Source organism: Pleurodeles waltl, chromosome 8 (assembly GCF_031143425.1).
Source record: "Pleurodeles waltl isolate 20211129_DDA chromosome 8, aPleWal1.hap1.20221129, whole genome shotgun sequence".
NCBI classification, from domain to species: domain Eukaryota; kingdom Metazoa; phylum Chordata; class Amphibia; order Caudata; family Salamandridae; genus Pleurodeles; species Pleurodeles waltl.
This window is the reverse complement of record NC_090447.1, coordinates 102,225,727-102,243,307: the sequence shown is the minus strand read 5'-3', so window position 1 is coordinate 102,243,307 and position 17,581 is coordinate 102,225,727. Positions and strand designations below refer to the sequence as shown.

At 47.5% G+C, this 17,581-nt stretch overlaps 1 protein-coding gene across 2 annotated transcripts in view; it reads left to right on the top strand.

The window, feature by feature from the left end:
- RELT (RELT TNF receptor) overlaps positions 1–17,581 on the top strand; it is a 153,054-nt gene that overhangs the window by 33,166 nt on the left and 102,307 nt on the right. The window lies entirely within an intron of this gene.

Genomic DNA, 17,581 nt, shown 5'->3' with positions numbered 1-17,581 from the left:
TTGGTCTGTTACGACCATCAGGATGTCTGTTGAGGCTATACTAGCCATGTATGCCTTCATGAGGGTGGTGTGGTGGCTGTGTAAGGGTCCAAATGTGGATAGCAATCATTCAGTGATATGTAAATGGGAGGAGGATGGAAACGTTGAGTTAAAACTCTGTCAAAGACACTGCTTAACAAACTTCACTACACTCACTTACTAGATTCCCACTGTATTTTTAGTACTGTTTTTAGGTCTTGTCTGAGACAGCAAATTCGCTGTCACTTGCAAGACATTTTGTTTACATACAAGGGCTTAGAGCCCGCCCATTACTTACAATTGGTTTGCTTCATCGTCACTCTCATTTCCTTGCTGCTCTTATGTCAGTGCATTCCAGTTTCGCTTTCTCTTCGCAAGTTGTTCCCCTTCTGTGGAGAATGGGCCAAGTACTGCTTTCTGTCGGGGTCCAGTGTCCTTCAACTGGTTGTATGCTTCCTTTTATTTAAGTTGTCGCACTGCTTAAGAGTGCTTTTGTTTGACGTCTGGTTTCCTTTTTCCCCCATTCAGCTGTGAGTCATTGCCCCTCCCACCCTGTTGCCCTGTCGTCATTGGTTGCCCATCCCACCCCTCCTTGCTATGTTGTTGGTTGAAGAATTACCCCCTCCACCCTGTCATTACAGGCCTGGTCCCCCTCTACCGCATTGCTTACTCCACCCCGCCTTCCTTCTCTTCCTCCGATGTTTGAGCCGCACCCCCACCTTAACCCTCATTATTACTTGCCCCGTATCCCTCCCCATTGTTGCTTCCATTCCCCCTCCCCCATTGTGGCTTGCCCATCCCCTGCCCCATTCTGCCGTTAAAGAAAGCGCTATGGTGCGGCCAGTGCTTAAAGTGTCATAGTGTTTTTTCTGTCAGTAATGGCAAAGCCAATATGTTTTGTCTATACGAGATCTATTGGCTTGGTTATTTTTAGGTCGAGCGTGCAAGCACTCTGCCTGTCGTAATCTATCTATAGGCTTTTAACCACGCCGACTGCACACCCATCACTATCACTCGTTCATGGACTTGCCTTTCAAAAATCCTTTGTTATCATTGGTAAATCTTTACATTTGTCCCATCTTAGGGCAGTTTTGTTACCGCCTTTGTCATCGCCCCTGTTACATGGATAATTTCACTTTTGCCGATATGTTTGACTGCGAGCGAACTTTTTCCTTTTTGTGTCTCTCCTTCGCACTCACACTCATGACGACCGTGGTACTTTGAATCGGCTCGCTTATGCCAACTGTTTTACTTTTCATTTTCAATTTATGTGGCAGGAAAGGTCCAGTTAGGAATTTACAACGCAAATTTCTCTAACTCGAGCAAACGTGAGACCCATTGCATTGCAAATGCTTGTTTTGCCATGTTGTACAGGAGCGTGGCAGCTGCATAGCGTGGTTGAAAAGTAAAAAAAAGTGCTATGACGTGGCCAGAGCTGCCCGCGACAAGGCGTTTTTTTGTTTGTATTTTTCCATTCAGCCATGCCGCACAGGAGCCTTGCATTACCAGGGACACACTGCAGGGCTGCATTGCATGACAGTAACATTGCAGGCACCAAATCGACCTAATTGCTATGCCACAGGGGAGGTCTGAGTAAATCGATACAGAGCTATAAATAGTAAATTTATTCTTAAACTGCGATGTAGTCCTGAGGTCGATGTAGTGGATACAATATTATTGTTGGTCGATATTACAGACCTCCATACAGTGCCACACAACTCTATCGGGAATCTGTCTACAGCATTTACGAGTGTCAGGTTATAAATGTAGTTTGACATAGCATAAATTAAACTCACTAGGACGGAGGCCGACGTTTTTGTGCTCCCTCAAAATTGCAAGTTGCTCTAAACTGATTCCATCTGTTTTACTATCAGCTAGTCAGGCAGGGCCTTTCTACGTTGTTCTCTTTGGCAAAGGCCTGTGGCTCTTTTGTTGGTGGCCCAGGACAAGTTTGCGGTGGTCGTCACAGGTGTTCTGCTTATTTTGATATTCCTATACTGGGTGGCTATCATTCTGGCTCTGCTATGTCGTGGTGCTCCTGTGCTGATGCTTGGTGGCTGGAGCTCAGTTTCTGCTGCTGGTGTCAATGGACATTGCATGGAGTCTGCTGTTGTCATGATGCTCTGCTGAAGGTCTTTAATGAGCTTTGATTTTTGTCCTCTGCTATTGTGGCAGTCCAGTGTTGGTTTCTGGTATACATTCTTATGTGTATCTTATTTAGCGACGCAGTTCATGGCGGCCACTCTGTGCCAGTTATCTTTTGTGATGGTCCATTGTTGGGGTATAATGGGCACAGACCCCATGCAGGGGCTGCTGGCCATTGTTTCGTGCCTGCTGTGTTCGTGGTGGCCTGTGCTGTGTGTATGAAGTCTCTGAAATATATGGCTATGTGACCAGCTGGTGCTGATGTTTTGTGGTCATTGGTCTGTGCTTGATTTTTTTATGTTGTTCCATGCTGGTGCTTGGTGCCCACCTTTCTAAGTCTGTTCTTTTTGTGCTGGTCATTTGCTGGTGATATGGTCATCAATTTCTGGCGTGTGGCGGCCAACATTCGGTGCCTGCCTTTTTCATGGTGGCCTGTGCTGTTCTTGATGGTCTCTGTGTATATGGTTATATGATCAGTCTGTGCAGGTATCTGGCGGCCATTGGATAGTTCTTGCTATTTTTTGTGGAGAGTCGATGCTGGTACTTGGTGGCCATCTTTCTGAGTCTGATCTTTTTTGTGCTGGTCATTTGGTGGTGTTATGCTCATCCAGTGCTGGCGTATGGTGGCCACCTTTCGGTGCCTGCAGTTTTCATGGTGGCCTGTGCTCTGTTTGGTGGTCTCTGTGTATATGTTTGTATGACCAGTCTCTGTTGGTATTTGGTGATCTTTTGTTTGATGTGTCATTTTTTTGCTGATTCTATGCTGGTGCTTTGTGGCCATCTATCTGAGTCTATTGTTTTGTGCTGGGTATTTGGTGTGTTATGCTCATCGAGTGCCGGCTTATGGTGGGGGCCATTCAGTGCCTGCTGTTTTCGTGGCGGCCTGTGCTGTGCTGGATGGTCTCTGTGTATATAAGAATTTGGTCAGTCTGTGATGGTATTTGGCAGCCATCTGTCTGTTTTTTCTTTTTTTCTGTGGTGGTTTCATGCTGGTGCTTGGTGCCCATATTTCTGAGCCTGATCGTCTCCTGCTGGTGATTTGCTAGTGCGTGGTGGCCACCACGCGAGGCCTGCGTTTTTGGTGGTATCAGATGCGGGTGGACAGCAAGCTCAGTTCTCCGCTGGACATTTCATCCCTCTGCTGGAAGTCCATTGGGATCCCAAAAAGTAATAGTTTGAAGGTACACCGCATGAAAAGGTTCCGCCGGACACGCTAACCATTCTGTCACTGTGCAGCGTCATTTGTTTTTTCCTTGCGAGACACAGACGCTTCCTGCTCTCAGAAGGGCGGATGTAGCAGCGGTTCAAGGCTTCCATGTCACCGGAAACTTGAGCTACTCCATGTACAAGTGCAGTCTCCACACTCACTGACGTTTCGTGTCTGGTTTCTTGTTTAATTCTGACACCGTATCTTTAATCAGTCATTTTTTGTTCTTTATTTGTAACTATTTTTTGTTAAATTTTCTCTCTATTTCCTCGCTTGTCTCTTTCCTTCTTTTAATGTTGCTCAAAAAAGGCCTGTGCCAAACACAGAAGCAAACATAGAAATAGAAGAAAGACTGGGCATAATATGACTACATGCGACTGTTGACCTTGATCTGCTCCCAGCATGTAGTTATCTGTGTACACCAATGGAAGTTCCTGGTGCAGACGTCACACGTCCCATGGTACAGACAGTGGTGTGGACCAAGCAGAGGGCCACATGGGTGCCATCCTGGTTGTGTCCCATCAAGCAGAGCGATCAATGCTACAGTAGGCAGTGGCGTGTTAGTTCAGATCCAGAAAATGAACAACATTGAATGACATGATGTTGAGGCATTAGCCAGGGTGTAGTTAGTTTCTGTCTGGGCTACACTAACACTCTCTTTGGCGGTCTCACATTGGCACATGTAGGTGGTTGACTCATAGGAGACACCATGTGAGCCCCCCTTATGGAAATTCCAGCATTTCCTGACTCTGTCTAGAAGGCAGTGACTTCTTCTTGTATTTAGTGACATATGGTGGCCCGCATGGCCCATGAGGTTATGGAGATGCACCAGTTTATTTAAAGTATTTTGTGAAACCCACCGCCTCTGGACAGTCACTGGGGTCAGCTGATATAGGGCCTGTGCAAGCCCTTTTTCTTTGACCATAATCATGAAAAGATAGACAAGGATCTTCAGCACTCTAGACAAAGTAGAATTTTGCCTCCTAGAGCGTTCCCCATACTATCTTAAAAGTGTCAATTTTCGGATCTTTGGCTGCAATTTGCTGTGACCACCATGGGACACACTAAGGCTACTGACTTGTGGACAGTGTGGTCCTGGCTACAAGGGCCTGGAGGGTCCATTCTGAAGCTCTGTTCAGACCCTACCCATTGCGCAGAGACATCAGAAACACCGTCATGGCTTCGAATAACCACTCACTGAGCAGCGTCCGACAGTACTGGATTGGTACGTGGACATTCTTGTGTTAATGCTCACCATTGAGAATTCCTGAGTGGCATTCCATTCCATCAGTTTTAGATGGTTTGCTCATTTACAGAAGAGGCTTAACAGTATTTCTTTGGCGTCAGCAGAACAGGAGATAGTCAAGCCTGAACTACTATACCCCATGTGAATGGGATTAGAAGAAACCCAGAACATGGGCCTCATCAGTGATGGGCAACTCAAGTCTGTATGGTACAGACTCTGGCTTAGTAGGCCTCTGGTTCAAGCTAACTAATCGGGCCTATCATTTTATGACTTCTTAAGTCATATTATCTAAAATTGTATAGTGCTCAGCTGCCACTACTGTGGCATCACGGTTGCAGGTGTTTATGTGTGTTTGTTTGCAGAAGCTGTGTGGTTGTAGTAGGACATATGTGGGATGAGTTGGTGAGCTATGTGAGGTCACAACACCTGTTCTAATGGTGTCCCAGCAAACGTGGCCCTGCTCATATTCATGCTTGTGTAAAGGGTATTTGAGAGCTAGTCCGCGCTTCATACAGCTTTGTTTTTTCTTTTGTTGTTTTCACGCCTGTGATATGTTTTATTTTGTTTGTCCTGTGGTCCACTAGTTTTCTGGTTGACGGGTGGCTTCTCGGAGTTTGCTCAGGTATCACTGTTGCCTCATTACGAGTGGCACAGAAAATGGTCCTGATGCTATGACCACTGGAGATACCAATACCAGGGGTATTGGTAAAATCCCAAAGTGGCGAAAATACAGCCTATTGCAACTTGGACCCTGAATGTCCCCTTAGAAGTGAGGCTATACTTCTTTAAACTATAGAACTGTGATGGATTGGGGGTTTGTCTAGTCTGATGTTCGAACTGTGGTCCTAGGAATGTTGTTCCTGTGCCATACTGAGGGACACTGGCATTATGCGGTTGTGCGGCCGCAGAGTTTTTCAAATAATCATGTCTGCTTATATTTGCCTGCTGAGGATACAGCTTAAAAATATCCTGCTATAGAGGGGAGGGGGCGGGAGTGTCAGGCGACTGGCAGCATCACAGGTGATGCCGTCAGTGAGGCAGGGCTCTGCAACCCCTGGGGTATTTTTATGTATGGATGCGATTTATATAGCGCCAAACCTAACTACAAAGCGAGGGAGCGCTGTACAGGAGAGAAGAACACGATACAGAGTGGCCGGGGGCGCATGCTGCACCGTAGAGGGAGGGGGAAGATAATATAAGGAAAGTGCGGGAAACAAACGAAGGGGCGGGACCGGAAGTCAAGGTTTTAGCGGAAGTGGCGTGCTCCCTGTAAAGCTCAGTAGAGGTGACTGTGGTGGAGCAGCCATAGCCTGATTCAAGTGAGGTGGGGTGAAGTGAAGTCTCAGACACAAAATAAATACAGCTGTTTGTACAACCGATAAAGTCAGCGTCCAGCCAGGGGCATTCTTTTCAGCATATTACTCCACACAGAAACAGAGAGAACAACAGACAGTCTGAAGCCTTGAGCCCAAATGGCTAAGAGAACAGGACCACCAACTTATCGGGGTCTACTGCTCCCATACAAATGAATGGGGCCATGATCATTGATGGGGTGCTTGCCAGTAGCCCATATTCTAGCACCCGCATACAGAAAAGAATAGTCTATTTTTTGGGCGCTATTCTCTGTCTCATCCTATACCTCTCTCAATATATCCTCTCCCGCCACTCTCTGACTCACCCCAAAACTCATTCTACTGCTATGTTCTCCAAAATAACGCTTTCTAGACTCTTCTCTCCTCTGTCCCTCTTTGCCTTACCCAGACCTCATTTCACTACTATGATCTCCTAAATAAACCTTTCTAAGTGCTTCTCTCATGTAATTTGTCCTTTGACTCATTCCAAACCTTATTTTACTACTGTAATCTCCCAAATAGCACTTGATAGACTCTTTCCTCCTCTGTCCCTCCATTTTCCTATTCAATCCAACCAACAGACTTGGGTCCACCACTCAAATTAACTCAAATTTCCCAATACTTAACCACCACTAATCCTTTTTGGATTCCAGAGTAGCGTTCTACTCGCCAAAAAGCGCTTTGATGCCCGTTCAGGGGTAGTAAGCTCAATATAAATACAATTACAAGTTTATCTCATGGGCCAATCTTCGTCTTTGAGTGGTATTCGTGGCCCTTGCATGTATGTAGGGCCGCTGTAATTCTGAGATTTCGTGACTGCTGCGTTTTATGCATAATTATGAATTTGCCACATTTTCCACATAATATCAACATTTTCCACATAATATCAACTGCTGCACATTCTGCAGATTTAAAAAAAAAAACGTTTTTAGCTCACATAGATCAAAAGTTACTAAAAACCCATCAACCCATGTTTGCCGGACAGTGGAAGGCTCACCTTTCTGTTGTTTGATGCTGTATTTGGCTGTCAAACTTATACTAATGAAGGGAAACATTTGCCCAGATAGTGTTAACGTGTAAAAATAACATAATAAGGTAAAACTACCACAAAATGTGCCACATTATGCCACATAATGTATGCCTCCTGTGCAACAGCATTCCTGCCACATACATTTTTCACGGTCCACATGAGCTTCCTTTCTTGCTGCCACGTTTCTGGTGGTGTAAAAGCAGAAGCCTGTGGCATAATGTACTTTGGCTAGGGGCAGGATGCCGCGAAGTTGCTACCTTTCTAAGGAGCTGATAAAGTACTGGGGTCAAATCACTCTTGAAGGTGGTCCATCAATTTGTTACAGGCTGTTCACCACACACTATTCGCTTGAGGTGGTGGCCAGAAAACTTGCACCGAGGACCATTCCATCGAAGGCTGCTCCCCTTAATTGGTTGAGGGAGATTACGCCCTCGAGGCCAAATAAAGTCCGTACCTTTGTTAATGACCCCACATCTAGTCCTACCGGATATATGCCAAACTTTTAGACCAGGCAACTAAAATATTTTGAAGAAAAAAATCTGGGGAATTTGTTTTCCTCGGTGAGTTCTATTAAAGAAGGGGCAATTTCAGGAGGGAGACATCTAAAACTAAAGATATTTTTTGCTTCAAACATCGGGAGTCTCCCGTCTGAATCGGATCTGTTGGCGTGTATGTCCTACCCCCAGCCAGCAGCACCTGTGACTCTGTTAGTGAACACACAGTGGTCCCTTGGTGGTCCCTGAAAGCCACAGACCTCAGAGTGAAAACAGGGAAACTTGAAAGGAACGGGGGGACCTAATATGCCAGCCCATTCTTTGGCAAGAAACCTGAATGGATTTACCCCATCCCTCAATCACAGTCGGTGTGTCCCTCTTTCACTAGCATGTGCTTGTTTACTGTGCGTCTTTTGCTAAGAAAGTATTTGCAAAAGTACTGAGTTTGTAGGACTGCACCAGAAAGCCTGTCGCCTCCAAGAACAAAGGCAGGCCGGCTTAGACACCCTCACAGGATGCATACGTAACTTCCGGTGCAGTTCACCATAAGCGTTCACCAGAACAGCACGTACACCTGAAATGGCACACCTCGGCTCTCCGGGTGCACAAATACACGTCTGCTCCCTAATTTGTAGTGGTTGCAGGAGTGTACCTGCTAACGTGCACTTAACACTAGCGCCTGACCGCAGCGAATCCGGGCCCTCGCCGCACCGTGTCTCCTGCCCAGGGTCACACGGTATCATTAGATGGAGAAAGTCAGCGCCCGGCGGAGCGGCACCGGAAGTGAAAGGGCTGAGTCCACTGCGCCGGGGTTTGGAAAAGGCAACTGTCTGGTGAATAGAGATGATGCACCTTGACGCGTGGCTCAGTGGTGCTGCTCATTACAAATGTTCTAGTGTCTGCTCGAGTGCGTTTTAATTAACCTCCTCCCTGGGTCTACCAAATCAGAGAGAGTTTTTGTAAAGGCGAATTTTTAGTTCCAGTGTTAGACAAGACCTTTAGATTTTTTAACACACACACACCTACCCCCTCCGCACCCCCCAGATTTTTATTAACCTCACAGCAGCATTCTTTTCTTTTGCAAGGACATCCATGCACCTTGTAGTTCCCTTCAGTGGATTACTAGCTCATATGTTTATTTTTTGAGACCCAAAATTATTTTTGCTTTTAGACTATTTTTTTGTTGTTGCAGTTTTATGTAGCGCAAACTTGACTCGAAGGTATAGGAGTGCTTTACATGAGCACCAGTTACATTTCACAAGGATGCATTCATTTTTGGTGGGCATGGGGACGTTAAGTGATTTGCCCAGAATCACAGGATGTTGAGCTGACGCCGAGACTCGGACCTGGCTTCCCAGCTTCAAAATCAGCAGTTCTGGCCGCTATGCTGCACCCAGTCGGTAGTTGTGGCTGTTATGCCACATCCACCCATCCCCTCCCCCCCGCACAAGGAGTAAGTCTCTCACAAAGAAAAGGTGGGAGGGGAACAAGGAGACAAGTGTTGCCCTCTACAAAAAACAGTGAACCCCATTCTCCAACACCCAGCATGCTACGCTCTGACACCCCATCAACTTTGAATAACTTTTCTAAGGTTATGTCCAGATTCCATCTAGTTCATAATGGGATGATTAATATAAAATCATACAGTGGTGGGTGTTGTAGAAACATATAGACGGCACCTCCCATAAACAACCACCTTTGGGCTATGGGATAGACAACAATTTCCGCAGCCTGGGCTTCTCATCATTGGTGTGCTCCAATCCATGCTGGGGTGGTAACCTGTGTCAAGAATCATGCAGCAGGGAAGCCTAGTGTGATTCTGAGCCTTGCCCCGAAGCTTAGTGTGTTGGGACCACTATCTAAGTGTTGCCGTCCCCTCCTAGATCTCATGAACAGTAGGCTAAAAATGTGTCCCTGGGGCTATTGTACTTCTTTATTCATGCAGTCCCTATGCACATGATTAATGCCAGAGAATTACATGCCCTGACCTATATGTTACGAGCGGCCAACATGTTTCGTTGTCAAAGAGTTTTGTGACTCCTTCATCAGGGCAAGAGGACCACAGCATCATCCATTAGTTCACTGCACCATATGTCCTCTGGGCGCATGCCTACTGGTGGGCAGCTGTAGCTGTCGCTGTTTGCAATCATTGCAGTCACGTCCACCTGCAGTGCTGGCAATCCCTCGTATAGCTAAACTGCTGTCTTTGTTGCACAAGGAGGTAAGCTCAAGGTAAGGCTGGCAGCCATGTTTTCAGTGCTTAATTTGTGCTTGTTGTTTCCGGTGCTGAGCACCGGCACTTATTTGTGAGGTCCGGGGCTTATTCTTATGCCTCAAGCATTTGCTGCGAGCAAGACACATATGTGAAAGACGGAAGAAGGAAAAACAAAAAAGCGTCATAAAGGGAGAAAGTAGAAAGTTGCAGGATGAGCTGAAGGGGCAGGGGTGGCCGTAAATGGATTGAAGAGGCCCGAGTTGGCTTCAGGATTACACTGCCTCAGTATTCAGTGCTGGCAGATTTAATTACAGCAGCCTCATGTTTAAGAGAAGGGCTTTGAGCACCGGCACCTCTTAATTTACAAATTAAGCACTGCATGTTTTGCATGAGTTGCAGTGTTTGTAATGGATAAGATGGAAGTCCTAGGCAGAGGGAATAACAGTAGTCTACCAGAGTTGGAATTCCTGCCTGGATCACTGTGTGCGCCTGGTGCACATCAGATCTATTTAAAGGGCAGGAGAGGCCTAATCACAAAAGGGGGTGAGGGTAAGGAGGCAATGGGGGTTTGATATCCACAGAGGGGTGGAATATTACATAAAGGCCGTCTATGTTATAAAATAGTTCCCAGGGATGTACACTCTTAAAGGTAGAATCCGCACTGGTCAGCGGTACAACAATATATTCAGGGACTATTTGTGTTTACAGGTCATAGCTCAGTGGGTTGAGCACCTCCCATGCCCCACTGCAGATTACAGGTTTGAATGTAAGCAGGAACTTCATACATGTTCATGCGTCATAGACTGATAAATACCAGTAAATACCAGTAGCATTACATTCAATAACAATTCCACGTACTTTTAAGGGGTAAAGGCAGTTCAGCTGGTGCTGAGCGCTGTGTAACAATGCAGTGTTATTATTGCAAATTCTTGTTTCTTGGAAGAATCTTTCCTTTTGTAAACTTTTCTTAAGCACGTGACAGTATCCAGGGCAACTGACGAGAAGAGACTGCACACAGGCAGTGGATAAAATTATGTGTATATTTTTAAAGCCAAAATGTTCTGTAAGGTAGAGACTGCCTCTCAGAAGTATGAGCAAGGTTGTTTGTACAAGGGTAGTGTTCTTAGAAAACTGTTTTCAGTGTTGCACGGTGGTTTACAGATTCTCAGACAGTTGCACGCATTATTTGTGCAGCGGTGATGTTTGTATGACCAGCATCTCTCCTGGCTGCCTGTGCAGAGCCACTGAGACCCGAGAGAGAGAGGAGAGAGAAAGAGAGTCATTTTTTAACGCTAATGTGGGTTTTCTACCGCGCCATATTTTCAAAGTGGCACAAAACTTGCATTGCACCAGTTTGTAACCCCTTACGCTACATTATGCCTGCATCAGGCATATTGTATTCAAGGGGGCGTTTCAGCACAGGGATGCACAGAACAATTTGCACTGAAATTTACATTTCACTGTGCCATTTTTTCCGTCATTTTTAACACCTGCTTGGAGCTTTAGTTATATGCAAGTCCACTGGAATTATGTGGCAGAAAGGACCAAATTATTCAGCATTGTTGAGCAATTTATATGCCAAGAAAAGTCCAGTTATGCATTTACAACTCCAATAGCTTTAACTCAAGCAAATTCAAGACCTATTGCATTGCAAATGCTTGTTATAGAAAGCTTCATACCGTAACAGGAGTTATCGCCCAGTTGATGCCAACAACGAGAGTCTAGCTCACCGAGGCCGGCACGTGAGCTCAAACTGTAACAAGTACAGACTAGATCCAGCAGGAACTATTGGTAACTTGTTACCTGAGATGTCCGCTGGGTAAGATGCACGTGCCTGTGCCTCGATGCCTCCATCGCGGCGGATACACGATCTGGCTTCATGCCTGAGGTTCCGTGAACCCACATAGCTCCTCTCTGAACTTATACACGTGATGCTGCCACTTTGGGAGCGGCGCTACACAGTGCATGCACGCCGCGCCTTTTAATTTCCTAAAGCTGCGTCCTTAATTACGAGACCTTGTAACAAAGCCCTTTGAAGTTATTTTCCCTCCCAGGCTACAGGTGAGAGGTTAGACGGGGAGGTTAGATGCTGTAATAAGCTATTTATGTGTTGACGTTCCTGCACCCTCTCACCTTTCAACAAAGGACGGGAAATGCGATTCTTATGTGCCCTGAATCAAAAAACAAATATGTTAAACTCATCGGAAATGCACGGCACTCTTTTAACCGTGAAGCAAGCACTTCTTCCGGCTTCCTCTGCTACAAGAACTTAAAATACCGAAGGGTCGGGGGGCATCGCACCCCGTCACACATTGCTTGGTCAACAGGTGGGGCCATGGGGGTTCTCTCTCATTTGTAACCATTTGGTCAACTGTCTCCATAAACTGGAACGACGCCATACTTGTAAATTAATAGGGAGGGGCTAATCTGATCACGAAATTGTTCTTTTTATCAACTTCTGGAATTTGCCGTGACACTGTAAGGGTCAGCAGAGACCTCTGCAGTAGGCGCTCGGGCTACTCAGCTATCTTTACGCCCGCAGTGCACGGTGTTGGGAACGGGAAATGCCTAGTTGATTCCACAAATCCAATGACAGTCCGTACAGAAGTCACTGACACCCTAACTGTCTGCAGAAGGCCTGTTCTGCCTGAGGGGGATCCATTCGCCGGCCTCGTGGCAGTGTGCAGGGCAACAGGCCTCCCAGGTGGTGGTGTACAGTGTGACAGGCGAGGTGCGGCCTATACTCACAGCCCTGGCACCAGACCCTGGGCTTCCTTCTTAGACTGAAACCAGCTTAGAGAATACAAGCTTACCTAGACCTTCTGTGAAATATAAATAACACTGGTGCATGAGCAATGCAAGCGCGCTCACACAAACACACCACAGACACGCATTGACCCGCCACCTCATCTTCAGCAGTGCAAGCGTTCCTCTCACAAACACCACACACGCATGGATCCACCACTTCATCATTAGCAGTGCACCCCTCTCACAAACACACCACACACGCATGGGCCCACCATGTCAGCATCAACAGTGCAAGTGTCCCTCTCACAAACACCACACACGCATGGATCCACCACTTCATCATTAGCAATGCATCCCTCTCACAAACACACCACACATGCATGGACCCACCATGTCAGCATCAACAGTGCAAGCGTCCCTCTCACAAACACCACACACGCATGGATCCACCACTTCATCATTAGCAGTGCACCCCTCTCACAAACACACCACACATGCATGGACCCACCACGTCAGCATCAACAGTGCAAGCGTCCCTCTCACAAACACCACACATGCATGGATCCACCACTTCATCATTAGCAGTGCACCCCTCTCACAATCACACCACACATGCATGGACCCACCACGTCAGCATCAACAGTGCAAGCGCCCCTCTCACAAACACCACACACGCATGGATTCACCACTTCATCATTAGCAATGCACCCCTCTCACAAACACACCACACACGCATGGACCCACCATGTCAGCATCAACAGTGCAAGCGTCCCTCTCACAAACACCACACACGCATGGATCCACCACTTCATCATTAGCAGTGCACCCCTCTCACAAACACACCACACATGCATGGACCCACCACGTCAGCATCAACAGTGCAAGCGTCCCTCTCACAAACACCACACACACATGGATCCACCACTTCATCATTAGCAGTGCACCCCTCTCACAAACACACCACACACGCACAGGCCCACCACGTCAGCATCAACAGTACAAGCGTATTTTCCACAAACACCACACACGCATGGATCCACCACTTCATCCTTAGCAATTCACCCCTCTCACAAACACACCACACATGCATGGACCCACCACGTCATCTTCAGCAGTTCAAGTGTCCCTTCCACAAACACCACACATGCATGGACCCACCACGTCAGCATCAACAGTGTAGCGTTCCTCTCAAAAACATGCACATGCACATTGGCGCACCATGTTGACATCAGCAGTGCAAGAGTCCCTCTCACAAAGATCACACACGCATGGATCCACCACTTCATCATTAGCAGTGCACCCCTCTCACAAACACACCACACATGCACAGGCCCACCACGTCAGCATCAGCAGTGCAAGTATCCCTCTTACAAACACACCACAAAACACATACACATGCACGCATCATGTCTGCATCAGAAGTGCAATCTTCCCTCTCACAAATACACCACACACTCGCACGAACCCACCATGTCAGCATCAGCAATGCAAGTATCCCTCTCACAAACATACCACAAAACATATACACATGCACGCATCATGTCTGCATCAGAAGTGCAATCGTCCCTATCACAAACACACCACACACACACACACACGGACCCACCATGTCAGCATCAGCAGTGCAAGTGTCCCTCTCACAAACGCCGCACACGCATGGATCCACCACTTCATCATAAGCAGTGCATCCCTCTCACAAACACACGACACACGCACAGGCCTACCACGTCAGCATCAGCAATGCAAGCGCCCCTCTCACAAACACACATACGCATGGACCCACCATGTCAGCATCAACAGTGCAAGCGTTCCTCTCACAAACATGCCACACGCATGGACCCACAAGGTCAGCATCAGCAGTGCAAGCGTCCGTATCACAAACACAACACACATGCACGGGCCCACCATGTCAGCATCAGCAGTGCAAGCGTCCCTCTCACAAACACACACCACACACACACACACACAAACATGGACCCACCATGTCAGCATCCGCAGTGCAAGCGTCCCTCTCACATACACACCGTACATGCATGGAAACAGCATGTCGGAAACACTATGGTGGCATGAGCAGTGCACTTGTCCATCTCACAAACACAGCACAACACACACACGCACAACGCACCAAGTCAGCATCATCATTGCAAGTGTCCATCTCACAAACACACCACACACTCACGGCGTACCACGTCAGCATCAGCAGTGCAAGCATCCCTCTCACAAACGCACCACAAAACACATACACATGCACACATCATGTCCGCATCAGAAGTGCAACTGTCCCTCTCACAAACACACCACACACATGCACGGACTCACCACGTCAGCATCAGCAGTGCATGAGTCCCTCTCACAAATACACCACACACGCACGGGCACACCATGTCAACATCAGCAGTGCATGAGTCCCTCTCACAAACACACCACACACATAAGTAAGGTGCACCACATTGGCATCAGCAGTGCAAGCGTCTCTCACACAAACACACCACACACGTGCACTGGCCCACCATGTCAGCATCAGCAGTGCAGGCGTCCTTCTCACAAATACCACACATGCACAGACTCACCATGTCGGCATCAGCAGTGCAACTGTCCCTTTCACAAACACACCACACACACACACAGACCCACCATGTCAGCATCAGCACTGCAAGCATCCCTCTCACAAACCCACCACAGATGCACATGTGCACCATGTCGGCATCAGCAGTGGAAGAGTCCCTCTCACAAACACACCACACACACGCACAATGGTGGTGTCAGCATTGCAAGTGTCCATCTCACAAACGCACCACACACACGCACAGCGCACCACATCAGCATTAGCAGTGCAAGCATCCCTCTCACAAACACACCACAAAAAACATGTGCATGCACACATCATGTCTGCATCAGAAGTGCAAGCGTCTCTCTCACAAACACATCACACCACAACACACGCACTGGAGCACCATGTCGGCCTCAGAAGTGCAAGCATCCCTGTCACAAACACACCACAACACGTGTACGGGTGCACCACGTCAGCAGCAGTGCAAGAGTCCGTGTCTCTAACTCTCTCTCATTCTCTCTGTCTCTATCTCACTCTATCTCTCTCTCGCTCTCTCCCTCTGTCGCTCTCTCTCTCACACACACAACACACACACACAAAGGGCAAGAGGTGCCACATAGGCATCAGTAGTACTTCCCTCTCTCTAACACACACAAGGACACAAGTGCATGCACCACACGTGAATCAGCCGTGGACAACAGGTACCACTTACTTAGGCATCAGTAGGTGGTTCGATGGGTTAAACGTATAAGTCTTTAGGGACCGAGGGTGCACGTCCTGCAACCACTAGCATTCTGGTGCCTTGACATCCATGGCAGTACCTGGGCAAGTGTCCTTTGCTCACTGAGAGCAAAGGCATGGGGAGGCTCTCCTGGCAGGTGAGCAGTCTTAGGGCAACATGGGTCAGGTGTGGTGGGCGAAAGGGGCTCAAGAGAAACTAAATAAGTGGGAGATTCTGGTGTTGCTTGAGTGCTGCACACCTAAGAGGTGCTGGGTGGTGGCAGCACAGGGTAGGGCATGTCCCAGGCGGAATCTCGGGGCACAGGAGCAGTGAAAGAGGGGGCCGCAAGCGGGCCATGGTTAACTCATAATGTATCAACATCAACGTCCTGGACGTAATGTTTGTATTAATCTCAGCCACCATCACTCAGGACGCTTCCCAGTCCACTGTGTTTTCTGCTCACCAGGTCACCTCAGTTTGCACTCAGCCATATGCAAATCAGTATAGACCCTGGTCCAATGGGAATAGTCCAGCCCGAACTGCCAGGCCAGGTCCTTGCTGAACCGGAACATAAGCAACCCAAGACTGGTAATGTAGGCAAATGTCCGAGTGGGTAACTTCCATACCGGAGAGGGCTATAGAACAGTGGTGTAACCAAACTTGAGGGAGGATCACTGCAAAGTACATAGAGGAGCCTACTCCCAGACTCCTCCAGGAGCTCTCAGGCAGGGTACTTCGCAGAGGGGGGCCCCGGGAGCCCCTCCCACTCAATGCAGGGGCTGCAGGGGCTAATGTTAGGCCACTGCTGTAGGAGCTGAAAAACAACAGATGATGGACTGAATGCTGAACAAATCAAACATTCACCACCAGTTACAGATCTGGGTCAATCCATCAGTTTTTTTGTTTGCCATGCCATTCCAGTTCGGACCTAGCCTTATGCAAATCAGTCTTGAACTTGCTCCCCATGGGAACAGTCTAGCCCGAACTGCCAGGCCATGTCCTTTCTGGACCAGAAACAAGTATTCTGGGACCGGTTTCAAACAATCACCCTTCACCAGCCAGGCAGCTTGAATCTGGGGAAGTGCAATTGGGAAGGGTATGCCCATACGTGGGTCCCGGGCTCACTGTGCCACTGGATTCAAGCTAGCCTGGCTAATGAAGGGTGATACCCTGAAACCAGTTCCAGGATGCTTGTTTCCAGTTCAGAGAGGACATAGCCTAGCAGTTCGGGTTGGACTGTTCATATGGCTGGGTCCAAGCTTGGGTGGCATGGCGAGCAAAGGAACAATGGAATGAACCAAGATCTGTGATTGGGGGTGAGTAAAAAGTTTCAGCACTCCGTCCATCATCCTTTTGTGAAGCTCATGCAGGCAGACACTTTTACTGCTATACAAAGTAGCCTTGAGCCACACACCACCACTGGCATTTTACACAGTTCACGCCTACACGATGTAACATGTATTTAGAGTGTACTTTATACATAGTATAACTGCAATGCTAAGGCACTACTCTTTATAGCTTGACTCTTTTATTCAACAAACTAGTGCACTCTGGGCCTTGTAACTTTTGTTGATTTTGCACTCATCAATTGTAACACCTCACCTGATAATTATTTGCAACGAGAATTCATGATAGCTAACATGATGTTCTGCCAGCATAGAGAAACCTGCAACGTAGTTTTTGTTGCGTTTACTGGAAGGAAAGAAAGTAACCACCATATTTTTGATAAACATTTATCAGGCAATCACTCCAGGATGTGTGACTAGACACAATAATGTATTCACCCCATGGAAGGTTTTGGTGAAAGTAATTTCAAAATGCGTCAATGATTTTGTCAACTCTAAGATCCCTCCT